At 42.2% G+C, this 12,322-nt stretch overlaps 1 protein-coding gene across 5 annotated transcripts in view; it reads right to left on the bottom strand.

The window, feature by feature from the left end:
• bsk (mitogen-activated protein kinase dJNK) overlaps positions 1–4,520 on the bottom strand; it is a 662,508-nt gene extending 657,988 nt beyond the window's left edge. For all 5 annotated transcript variants that reach the window (XM_067138509.2, XM_067138506.2, XM_067138507.2 and 2 more), the window contains exon 1: positions 4,384–4,520. The gene's annotated coding sequence lies outside the window, so the exon portion shown is untranslated. The remainder of the gene's footprint in view (positions 1–4,383) is intronic.
• Positions 4,521–12,322: the final 7,802 nt, after the last annotated feature.

The following is a 12,322-nucleotide window of genomic DNA, read 5'->3' on the forward strand; positions in this document are numbered from 1 at the left end:
AAAGGGCTAGCAGTGGGAAGGTAGCCACCGTGGCCTTAATTAAGGTACAGCCCCAGCATTTTCTTACGGTGAAAATGAGAAAGCACGGGAAACCATCTTCAGGGCTGGCGACAGCGGCGTTCGAACCGACTATCTCCCGAATGCAAGCTCACAGCTGTACATTTCCCGTGGTTATGACCACCATAAAAAGTAAAGAAACAATAAGTTTTTTAGCTTCATGCTGATACTCTTTAGGGAACAGTGTGTCCGGCTCTTTGGGTGAATGGTTAACGTAGCGGCCGCCGTCTACGGTTCACAGGGCCTTCGGTTATTCCAGGTCGGTTCGGAAACTTCAATCTTAAACAGTAAATTCCGTTGGCTCGGGGAGCGGGTATCTGTGCCGTCCTCAACACCCCTGCAACTGATACACCACAAACAACACTATCCCTCATCACAATAAAAAGCAACTTCCCATACCCAGCAGATGCCAACCACCCTCGTCGTAGGGTCTGTCTTACACGGGCTGCAAAAGGTTAGCAACAATCAAACGAAATAATAATAATAATAATAATAATAATAATAATAATAATAATAATAATAATAATAATAATAATAATAATAATAATAATAATAACGGTATTGGCTTTACGTCCTACTAACCACTTTTGACGGTTTTCGGAGACGCCGAGATGCCGGAATTTTGACCCGCAGGAGTTCTTTTACGTGCCAGTAAATCTACTGATACGAGGCTGACGTATTTCAGCTCCTTCAAATACGACCGGAGTGAGCCAGGACCGAATCTGCCCAGTTAGGGTCAGATGGCCAGCGCCTCAACCGTCTGAGCCACTCAGCTCGGCAAATTTATAAAAAAGAGGCATAGTAGTCAAACAATGTCTCATCTACATCTTACTCTCTGTAACCTGTGCTAGTATGGTGTATATTTGTACACCTATGTTAGCAATGGGCGGTCTGGAACAAGAAACTTGCAATGTTAGAAAGAACCAAAAACTCGGGAGAGAATTATACTCAGCAGAGCACTCGAAAAGCAAGCGCAGCCTAAGATATACCACGCGAATGCGGCCTCCTACTTTTCTTGACTGCAGTGGACTTCTTTCGTCTTTCAATTTGGTATTACATCGCACAGCACAAGCCAAGCTCGCAAAAGGCATTCACAGGATTCACAAATAATGGCAATATACTAGTTTTACGTGTCCGCGGTGTAGGGGTAGTGTGTCTGTCACTTACCCGCAGGCATCCCGGTTCGATTCCCGGCCAGGTCAGAAATATTGCCTGCATCTGAGGGTTAGTTCGAAGTCCACTCAGCCTACATTATTACAATTTAGGAGCTATCTAACGGTGAGATAGCGGCCCCGGTCTAGAGAGCCAAGAATAACCGCCGAGAAGATTCGTCCTGCTGACCACACGACACCTCGTAATCTGCAGGCCTTTGGGCTGAGCAGCGGTCGCTTGGTAAGCAATGGCCCTTCGGTGCTGTTGTACCATGAGTTTTGGTTTGGTTTGGTACTAGTTTAACGTCCCACTAACGACTTTTACGATTTCCCGAGAAGCCGAGGTGCAGTTATTTCGTTTTAAAAGTGTTCGTTAAGTGTTTGACTTTTTGGCTGAATGGTCAGTGTAATGGCCTTCGGTTCAGAGAGCCCCGGATTCGATTTCCGACCGGTCCGGCTATTCTAACTGCGTATGGTTACTTCCTCTAGCTCGGGGACTGGGGATTTGTGTTCGCCTTAACACACTTCTCTTCATCTACAGACATCACATGGGTTTATAATTAGGAAGGGCAACCGGCCGCTAAACTTAACCAAATCCTTGTCAAGTGTTGTCTTGAATTAACTGGGAAAACATCGAGAAGAATAATTATTTTAAGTGGCAGTAAATCTACCGATGCTCTATTTGAGCACCCTCAAATACCGCTGGATTGAACCGGACAGATCGGACAAGTTGTTTTACGTCGCACCGAAACCGATAGGTCTTATGGCGACGATGGGTCAGGAAAGGGCTAGGAATGGGAAGGATATGGCAGTGGTCTTAATAATAGGGTACATCCCCAGCATTTGCCTGGTGCGAAAATGGGAAACCTAGGGAATACATCTTCAGGGCTGTCAACAGTGGGATTCGAGCCCACTATTCCCGAATACTGGATACTGCCCGCACTTAAGCGACTGCAGCTATCGAGCTCGGTCTGGATTGAAACAGGATCGAAGCCACCCAGTCGGACTTAGAAAGCCAGCGTTGTACCGTCTGAGTAACTCAACCTGACAACACAGGATTTATGAATTTTAATACACCCCTAGAGAATCACTCCACCATTACCTGTTTAAAACGCTTCACTTTACCCCAGTATTTTCTGAGCTCGCTGAAATCACCGGAGTTCATACTGGTTTTGTCCGAGAGTTTAAGGTCGCATACCCTTCCTCAAGCCACGTAATTCTAGAGACGAAAATCTGAACCCAGAATCGACCGGGATTCGAACCTCAGCCTTGCTGATGGCAAGCCAGCAATTAAGTCTTGGAGCTAACCATGCCCTCCACCCCACTCCCGTTTAAAACGCAAAAAAATAAAATATTGATTGCTTTCCGATGAACTAATGCATCGCTTTAAACAGCTCACACTAAGAAGTATTCAGGAAAAAAACAACAGTGGCGCACTTTATTATTTTAATAATATTCATCAAGCCTCCGTGGCTTAGGTGCCAGCGCGTCAGCCTCCCACCGCTCGCGCTGGGTTCCGTGGTTCAAATCCCGGTCACTCCCTGTGAGATTTGTGCTGGACAAAGCGGAGGCGGGACAGGTTTTTCTCCGTGTACTTCGGTTTTCCCTGTTGTCTTTCATTCCAGCAACACTCTCCACTATCTTTTCATCTGTCAGTCATTAATGATTGCGACTGCGACGGGCTTCGACGGTCGGCACAATTCCTATCCTCGCCGCTAGATGGTGGCTTCATTCATCCCATTCCTGACCGGTCGAATGACTGGAAACAGGCTGTGGATTTTCAGTAACATTCATCATTAAGGAATTTTGAAAACAGGACAGCGAAGGCAAAACAATTCTAATTAAACATAATGCTAATCATTTTAATAATAATAATAATAATAATAATAATAATAATAATAATAATAATAATAATAATAATAATAATAATAATAAAATAATAATATTTGCTTTACGTCCCACTAACTACTTTTACGGTTTTCGGAGACGCCGAGATGCCGTAATTTCGACCCGCAGGAGCTATTTTAAGTGCCACTAAATCTACCGGAAGCTGACGTAATAATTTTAATAGAGAAAAGAAAATTTTAGAAGTGAAGCTTTCACGGTGTGTAGAATTATTTAGTTCCTTCTCCGGGTTGAACCATGTTGTTGTACGGAATGTACAGAAAACTACACGGTTTGACCCAGAAAAATAACTACATAAGAAAGCAATTTTTTTTTTTTAACATGCTATTAGTCTGAATTTTCTATAAGGGGACAAGCAAGGTTGCATTGTTCGATCCCCACCATAGTGACCCAAAAGCAATCCAGAATGCGACTTTGATACCTGCTCTTCTTTCATAATGCGACGATACTGCCTGGACTTACAACACTTTTTCTTGTATTGTATTTTGCTTTACGTCACACCAACACAGAGAGGTCTTATGGCGACGATGGGGTGCGAAAGGCCTAGGAATGGGAAGAAAGCGGCCGTGGCCTTAATTAAGGTACAGCTCCAGCATTCGCCTGGTGTGAAAATGGAAAAGCATCTTCAAGGCTGCCTAAAGTGGGGTTCGAACCCACTATCTCCCGGATGCGAACTCACAGCTGCGCGCTCCTAACCGCACGGCCAATTCGCCCAGTAACATGGTTTTTCTAAACCCTAACTCACACACAGCAAAACATTCCCAAGTGATAATGAATTAAGAGCACAAAGAAAGAATAACATCGTGCAAGGCATATTCTACTTCATACCGACGTCAGAATTCATCGCTTTAAACAACTCACACTAAGAATTAATTAGGAAAAAGACAGTGGCACATAAAGTCTCGGAGAGGTAATCTGACAGCTGCCTGCATTGGGACAGTCTTGCCGACACGCGGTCGAATAGGGAATCATATCATCATTCCTGTTAGTTTTAGTCATCAAGGGGACAAAAAAAAAAGTCACAGAAGGCAGCACAATAAAGCGAATAGTGGCAATTAAAATTATCATTACAACTCCCTGGGAGAGCACAGGTAATAATCGGTACCAGTTCCTTTGTGAGAGGACGCTGAAGAACATAACACTGGGTGATCATAATTTCGATGTTGGCAATTATTGGAGGGTAGATGCAGGTATAGCAAGAACAGAGCCATAAATGCATGGTCTCTATATCTACATCAAAAAGTCACACACTCATGGCGCGAAGCCTTACCTTGTTAATATCACCACCACGAGCACGACCACCACCTTTTAGCAAGCACTCCCACCACTCCCCCTGTTTACAGCAACATGCCAAACGCCCATACTGTCACCGCGTGCGAGCAAATGCCCAGCGACTGCTAACCTTCTGACCCGCACCACAAGACCCGCGCGACTGAGCGCCGCGACGCGCCTAGCCGCGCCGGGACGCTCGTAGCCGATGTAGCACGAACATGGCCGAACACTAGCCGATAACGAGTAGGCGAGGAAGAGGACGAAGACGAAATGAGATGAGGAAGAGAAAGTTCATTCGACGGGGCTCAGCACAGCTCAGGTGAGAGTACTGACGTGTGTGTGTTTACTCTTACTTTTTGGGAGGCAGATCGTCTCATTTTATTAGCCTGCTTGCCTGATTCAATCTCTCGCTGCAGATGGCTCTCATTAGGGCAACGCGCTGAGCGCAAGAGAAACCCCACAGCTCCTGCGAGAAACGATATGATCTATATGATCTCCCTCGAACAGACTAGCGTTTTATTCCGACTAACAAGGTCTGAGTTGCGGCTGTCAATACGCCCTTCAGCGCCAGAAATTCGCCTCGAAAGTGAAGAGAGAGAAATATTCATAAATACGACTCTTAAAAATGCTTTAAAAAACAGAAAATACGAGTTCTGTTTACGATATACCGCAACGTGTTTACGACGTATCACTGATGGCATAACTTCCATCAATTCAAACATATTTAATGTATTATAATTATGTATTAAAATGTATTATAATACTCTTTCTTCTTCTACTTCTTATTTTCGGTTTGGCAATCTGAGGACCACGTTAATTCCTATCAACTTCGTTTCTTCTTGTCTCTCTCCTTGTCCAATATTCTTCCGTTCCCACACTTTGCAACCTTCTTCGCTCTTCTGTCCACGATTATTTTGTTCAGGGACTAATTCTGTCCAGAAAACCTCTGGGAGACTGACATTTTAATTAAAAAATCGCTCTGTTGCATATCTCTGGTTCCTGTATTCTTCTCGATCCCTTTGTATCTTTTGGATGCAGCGTACTTTGGATCTCTTGCTCACAAGAAACTGTATTATTGGCAGTGTTAACCTCCCCTGCTCTTCAGGATGTGTCCGAAGAGCACCCTCGTTTCCTGTATGACGTCCGAGATTTTCTCTTCCTTGGCATACAGTTCTTGGTTCGCTCGTCTTCTAAACTCACCGTCCTCTGTTCTTCGCGGTCCCAATATCTTCCTGAGAATCTTTCGTTCCACCATTACTAATCTCAAGATGTTTTGTTCGGGACGGATCACTGTCTGGTAATGTATTAATTTTGCATTTATCGAAATATTCTTCTTGTTGTAGACGTCACAGGTAGTTTGTGTACTAAATTAATTTTGTTTATACGGGTTCCCATTGCTTCTTTTTCTGTCAGCCCAGTTTCTATCCATTCTTCTAGGTATTTAAATCTCTCCATCTTTTGAATTTTCCGTCCTTCTATTGCCATCCATCTAGGAGCTGTCCTGATGTTTGTCATATACTATGTATTTTCGATAGAGATCTGAAGGCCTTCTTTAGCCGCTAGTATCCGTATTTGTGAGGTTTGGTTAACTGCCCCTTCTAATGATTCCAACATTATCACTATATCGTCTGCGGATCTACCCATTTTCCTGTTTCTCTTGCACCCCAGTCGTATTCCACCCATTCCTTTCACTTCTCGTCGCCATTCTCTGATCACCTTACCAAGTGCACAGTTAGAGTCCATCTCCCTGTCTGACTCCGGTTGCAATCTTGAAGGTCTCTCAAAGCTTTCCTCTGAACTTGATATTGGATGTTGTGTTGCTTAAGGTCTGTTTAATCAGTTCACTGGATTTAAAAAAAAACTCATCTCTTCTATTTTTTTTTCTATTTGCTTTACGTCGCACCGACACAGACAGGTCTTTTGGTGACGATAGGATAGGAAAGGCCTAGAAATCGGAAGGAAGCGACCGTGGCCTTAATTAAGGTACAGCCCCAGCATTTGCCTGGTTTGAAAATGGGAAACCACAGAAAATCATCTTCAGGGCTGCCGACAGTGGGGTTCGAACCCCCCTATCTCCCGGATGCAAGCTCACAGCTGCGCGCCCCTAACCGCACGGCCAACTCGCCCGGTCTTCTAAATATTGGAACAGTGTTCGTCTACCTACTGAATCATAGGCTTTCTTTTTCTACGAATGTGAGCACGAAATTCTTGTCCTCTGTTTTTGATAGGCGATTATAAGTTTCAGATTCAAAATTTGTTCTGCGCATGATCCTGCCCTTTCTAAATCCTCCTTGGTACTCACCAATTTGTGGACTTAGTTGCTTTTACTACTCTATTAATTAATTTTGTTATTTATTGATGCATACTGAAATGCTGCACACGATTCATCGTAACTGTAGTAGTTCTCTTCTGAAACACAAAACTAAAGTTTTGCTCAACAAATTTTAATGTTAAAAGTTTTTCTAAAAGTTCTGTATTTTCAGCTTTGTAAATGAAACAATCGAAACTGAAAACGTGAGAAATCGTGTTTCATATTTAGCGCAAACGACTTCTATTTGTACGTACTTTTCCTTTATGAGGAAATATATGTTTAAAACAACATTAACGGACACAAACAACGCAAAATATCGAAATAAATAACTAACATATGTCAATAAAAACTCAAAAGAAACTTCATATCGCTCACCCGTAAAGTATTGAATTAAGAGACAAGGTAGAGTTTGTGTTGGGGGTCGGAGAGTACGGTATATAAGATTTGAAGATGATATGGTTGTCATGACAGAAAGCGCACGAGAAGTCAACAAGAAACTAGAATATTATGGAATGAGAATTAATAAAAAGAAAACCAAAAGTATGATAACTGGAGGAAGAGGTAGAAAATGTCGTATTTATATAGGGGCTGAAGAAATAGAGCAAGTCAATAAATTCACATATTTGCGAAGTATGATCAGGGAAGAATTGCCATGACAGAAGAAGGTTTCAAGAGAAAACTGAAATCACTTTGTGGGCCACTAAACAAAGATTTCAGGAAAAGTCTTGCCAAGCGTTACATTTGCGGCAGAGACTTGGACAGTACGGAAGAAAGACGAAAGAGGACTGGAGGCATTAGAGATACGAACACGAAGAGGAATAGAACAAGTGAAATGGACGGATAAGGAATGAAGAGTTGGAGAAGAACGCAGTATGTTGCAAATCATTAGAAGGAGAAAAATAAACTGGATCGAACATCGTTCGAGGAGGGACTGTTTACTGAAATAAGGAATAGAAGGAATGGTGAAAGTAAAAAAGAAGAATAGGAAGAGAAATATATCAAATACAGGGTAACATCGAAGGAAAGATGAAAAACTTGGCTATAGACAGGCAAAAGTGGACGATGTTTATCACATAACAAGACCTGCATAATGAATGAAATCCGAGTACTATACGCAGGGACAGTCGAAATGTCACGCAACAACTTAGAGAGTACGTCATATTTTAACAGAACTATCAAGCGATTTCATCTGCCCTACCAAAGCCCACGAAACATCACCTCTCTCCATCTATTTACAGACTAAGGAAAAGCGTCTTCTTTTGTTAGAATCGGGAGATCGGTCTAAGCGCTGAGGAGAGTGTGAGGAAAGATGAAAAATCGGAAGGCTTCCGTTTAACTCGAAGGAGTTGGCACGACTGCGCAGTGTACAATATGTTAACAGTCAACGAAGTATAGGAAATAATTCAAATCAGTATCATACTGCTCTAACACCCAGACCCCTGTAAGAATCCTTCAGTGCACCTTCCGTAAAAGTTTAGAAAATTCTATATTTTATTCAAAAGCTGTAGGCATCGGTCTTATTGGCTCCAGATACGGTGAGTAGAACAGTTAGCTGGAAATCTGATCTGTTGTAGTATGGGTAACTGCATAAACTGGAATTACTAGATAGAATTTAATGTAGGAAACCAAGCAAAAAGTAGGCCTACACTCAGAATATAGCGATTTCGTCATGGTCAACCCTGAACAACAGAATGCTGACATCTTAGTTCTGATATTGCGCGTATTCTACATCGGAGATCGTATTAGAATTAGAATTAGATTATTCAAGCGACATTTTCATTATCCAAATCGAAATTTTACGAGATTACGGATCTAGATTAATGTAGAAATGGTTCTGTCCTACATCATGTGGCGCAAGGCTACTCTTAACATTTTTTCTTTACAACAACTGACTTTACGTCACACTGTAACTGTTTCCCCCTCGTCAAAACACATGGGGAGATGAAAGTTATTATCTTGGGACACATGAATATTAAATAAACTATTTGTGGCTTGCCCGCAAATTGCCACGCAAATAGAAACAATTCACATTCCATGGTTCCCCAATTCTCTATGTAATGTTTGGGCGCCATGGTTACAGTTTTAAACAAAACTGTAAACCAAAATTTATATTTACTAGCATAGAGACTTATACTTAAATCACAGGGGTAGGATTTTAAATAATTAACCATTAAGTATCGCTTAAGAAAGAAAATTAACGCAATATAAAATACAAATGAATTTATTATACAAAAAATTAGATGAATCGGAAAAGTTTCCTTAAAGCATGGAGGGATTTAGAATATACTGAATTTACTATTGCTTGCTTTATCTAATTGAAGCTCACCAATTGCAGCTTTCGTTGACGTCATCTGGTTTCCGTGGTTACTCGTTCTCTTCTTCTCGATGTAGACTTTGCTCCATGGGCATCCTTCCCTCCTTCTCTGATATGGTACGGGCTATCTGGACTAACACTCCCTACTTGCCTAGTCTTTAAATTAGACATTGGCCCTATACTTGTGATAACTGATCAGCGTTGATCGTATGAGGAGAAAATTCAGAGATATGAATTTTTCCATATTAGTAGAAATCTCACTCCAACTGAGCTATACTATTTATACGGTACAGACTTGTACCAAATTCCGTAGACTTGAACTAAACATAGTTCTTCGTCCACAATATTTACTGAATATAACACAAGCCGTAAGCTTGTTTCGTTTCACGTAGATCCGATAACATTACCGCAGCTGAGTACTGTATCGAAGCGATAACACATTGTACAAATATAACTATGTCGCGGAGCGACCACACACTGTTTCAAAAATCACATCACGTCGTTCAAAGTAGATGTTCACAGTAGAAGTACTAGTGATGGAGTATCTCGTTAGGATGTTAGCTCCACAGCAGAAGTTGTACTTAGTTAGGTGCCGTTCTCGTTTTGAGAATCAGTATATATCCGGGCTCACCCCCACTCTTGGTAACAGTTCAATCTCAAAACTCATATACAACGAAGTATCTGATTCGATAGATCGAAGCATCAACTCCCCTCCTCTTCTTCTTCGACAAGTCCAGAAAGCGTGGCGATGATATAGCTGACCAGCATGCAAGCCTCGCGCACGGGTCGCTGTTTACTAGCCTTGGTCATAAAATAAACCCATGACTAACGCAAAATCCCAAGCTTCAAGAATAACCCTCCGTATACACAAACATGAGATGAAATGAAAACAACTATGTCTCAACATATTGACCGTATTTACAACATAATGAATTCTTATCCTACATAATATAATAATTTAAATAATAAAACGATGTTATTATATATACAATATGATTCCAAAAAGCCTTGATTACAAATGATTGACGTTGAATAAATATGTTATTACAAATAATTGCCGATGGCGGATAAACTTGATATCAAATGATATCGCGTAAAATGATATTATATTAAATTAGTAAGGCTGGAGAAGCCTGGACGGTTACAACACCGACACAGATATATCTTATGACGATGATGGCACAGGGAAGAGCTAGGCGTGGGAAGGAAGGCGCTCTGGCCTTAATTGCCTAGTGTGAAAATGGGGAAACCACGGGAAACCATATTCAGGGCTGCCGAAAGTGGGGTTCGGACCCACTATCTCTCGAATGAAAGCTCACAGCTGTGCGCCCCTAACCGCACGGCCAACTCGCTCGATCCCTTATTTTTTAAACTAATATTTTCTTCTATACATGTTTATATTTCGAGAGACGTAATGATTATTTCATTTTTTCATTGCGGACATCTTTACAATATATTAGTCGCCATTTACTGCGTTCGTTCCGATCGCTTTCTGTTTAACTATCAAGAAGTGTGCCGGCATCAGGGGCACATTCTATTTCCTTTCCGGTTGAGGTCGATGCCATTTCATTGTGTTAAAATGTATTAACTCGGCATCTTAGGATTCTGGCAAACATAGGACGAAATTTCGACACCTTGAAGTTTATTAATACCTTCAGCAATTCAAAGACCGTTATAATTTAATTACAATACATTGATATGAAATGGCGTATGGCTTTTAGTGCCGGGAATGTCCGAGGAGATGTTCGGCTCGCCAGATGCAGGTATTTTGATTTGACACCTGTAGGCGATCTGCGCGTCATGATGAGAATGAAATGATGAAGACGGCACATACATCGAGCCCCCGTGCCAGCGAAATTAACAAATGATGGTTCAAATTCTCGACCCTGCCGAGAATCGAACCCGGGACCCCTGTGATCAAAGACCATCACACAAACCATTTAGCCACGAGGCCGCACATAATACATTGATAATATATTATTAAAGTTCTTTCAATTGCTGTAAGTATTAATAAACGCCAAGGTGCCGAAATTGCAACATAATTTGAGGTTCACAAGATTCAGCATTTCGCTTAGACCCATCTGTGATTCCTCGCCTTTTATAACGATACAGATAAATATAAATCTTTACCAGAAACATCATGGCACATTATGTTTATTTCATGAATAGACTGAATTAATGTTTGTACTGAGTGAATACCTCTATCGCTGAAGTAAACCATCAATTAACAGATTCACACATTGTTATATGGTTTCTCACTATGCAACTACCCGATGTCGGCCAACCGGCTTGTACTGTACCTTCTGACACGATCCTGGTTGAGATCAGTACATGTTTGAAAATGGGACGACCCGCAAACGTCGGGATGTATACAAAAGGTGAACATTTCGCAAAATTCCCACGATCTGGCGATGTACCCTTCTCTCTCTCTCTCTCTCTCTCTCTCTCTCTCTCTCTCTCTCTCTCTCTCTCTCTCTCTCACACACACACACACACACACACACACACACACACACAACTAATGACGGTTAAAATCCCCTACTCGGGAATCGAACTTCCAGCACAATACGGGGACACTGTTTTGCCACAGCGAAGTGTTCACCAGTGTCCGACTCGCTGGCTGAACGGTGAGCGTACTGGCCTTCGGTTCAGAGGGGCCCGGGAACGATTCCCGGCCGGGTCGGGGATTTTAACCGTCATGGTTAATTCCAATGGCCCGGGGGCTGGGTGTTTGTGCTGTCCCCAACATCCCTGTAACTCACACACCACACATAACACTATCCTCCACCACAATAACACGCAGTTACCTACAAATGGCAGATGCCGCCCACCCTCATCGGCGGGTCTGCCTTACAAGGGCTGCAATCGGCTAGAAATAGTCACACGAAATTATTATTATTATTATTATTATTATTATTATTATTATTATTATTATTATTATTATTATAGTGTTCACCAGTGGACTGAAGAGTTCAAAAGGGGTCGCGCGAGCGTGAAGGATGAGGAAAGTTCCGGGCGTCCATCTGCAGCCGTAACTGATGGCACTATTGAACAATGCACGATATGATCCTGAATAACAGATGAGTGACTGTTCTATGAATTCCCGCTCCTGGTACACCCTCAGACCACCAAAAACGGATTAAGGAACGCTGTTCTTCCTTGGTGCAAAGAGAGTGGTGCGGCCATCTTTACGTCGCAACAGCTAGAGCTGTACTGATGTCTTAACGCTGACACTTACCATAGACGTAGACAAAGGTGCCATCTAGCGGCTCGTGAGCACACAACGCCATAGAGCCATCCTGAAGACAATTA

Source organism: Anabrus simplex, chromosome 1 (genome assembly GCF_040414725.1).
Source record: "Anabrus simplex isolate iqAnaSimp1 chromosome 1, ASM4041472v1, whole genome shotgun sequence".
Lineage (NCBI taxonomy): Eukaryota > Metazoa > Arthropoda > Insecta > Orthoptera > Tettigoniidae > Anabrus > Anabrus simplex.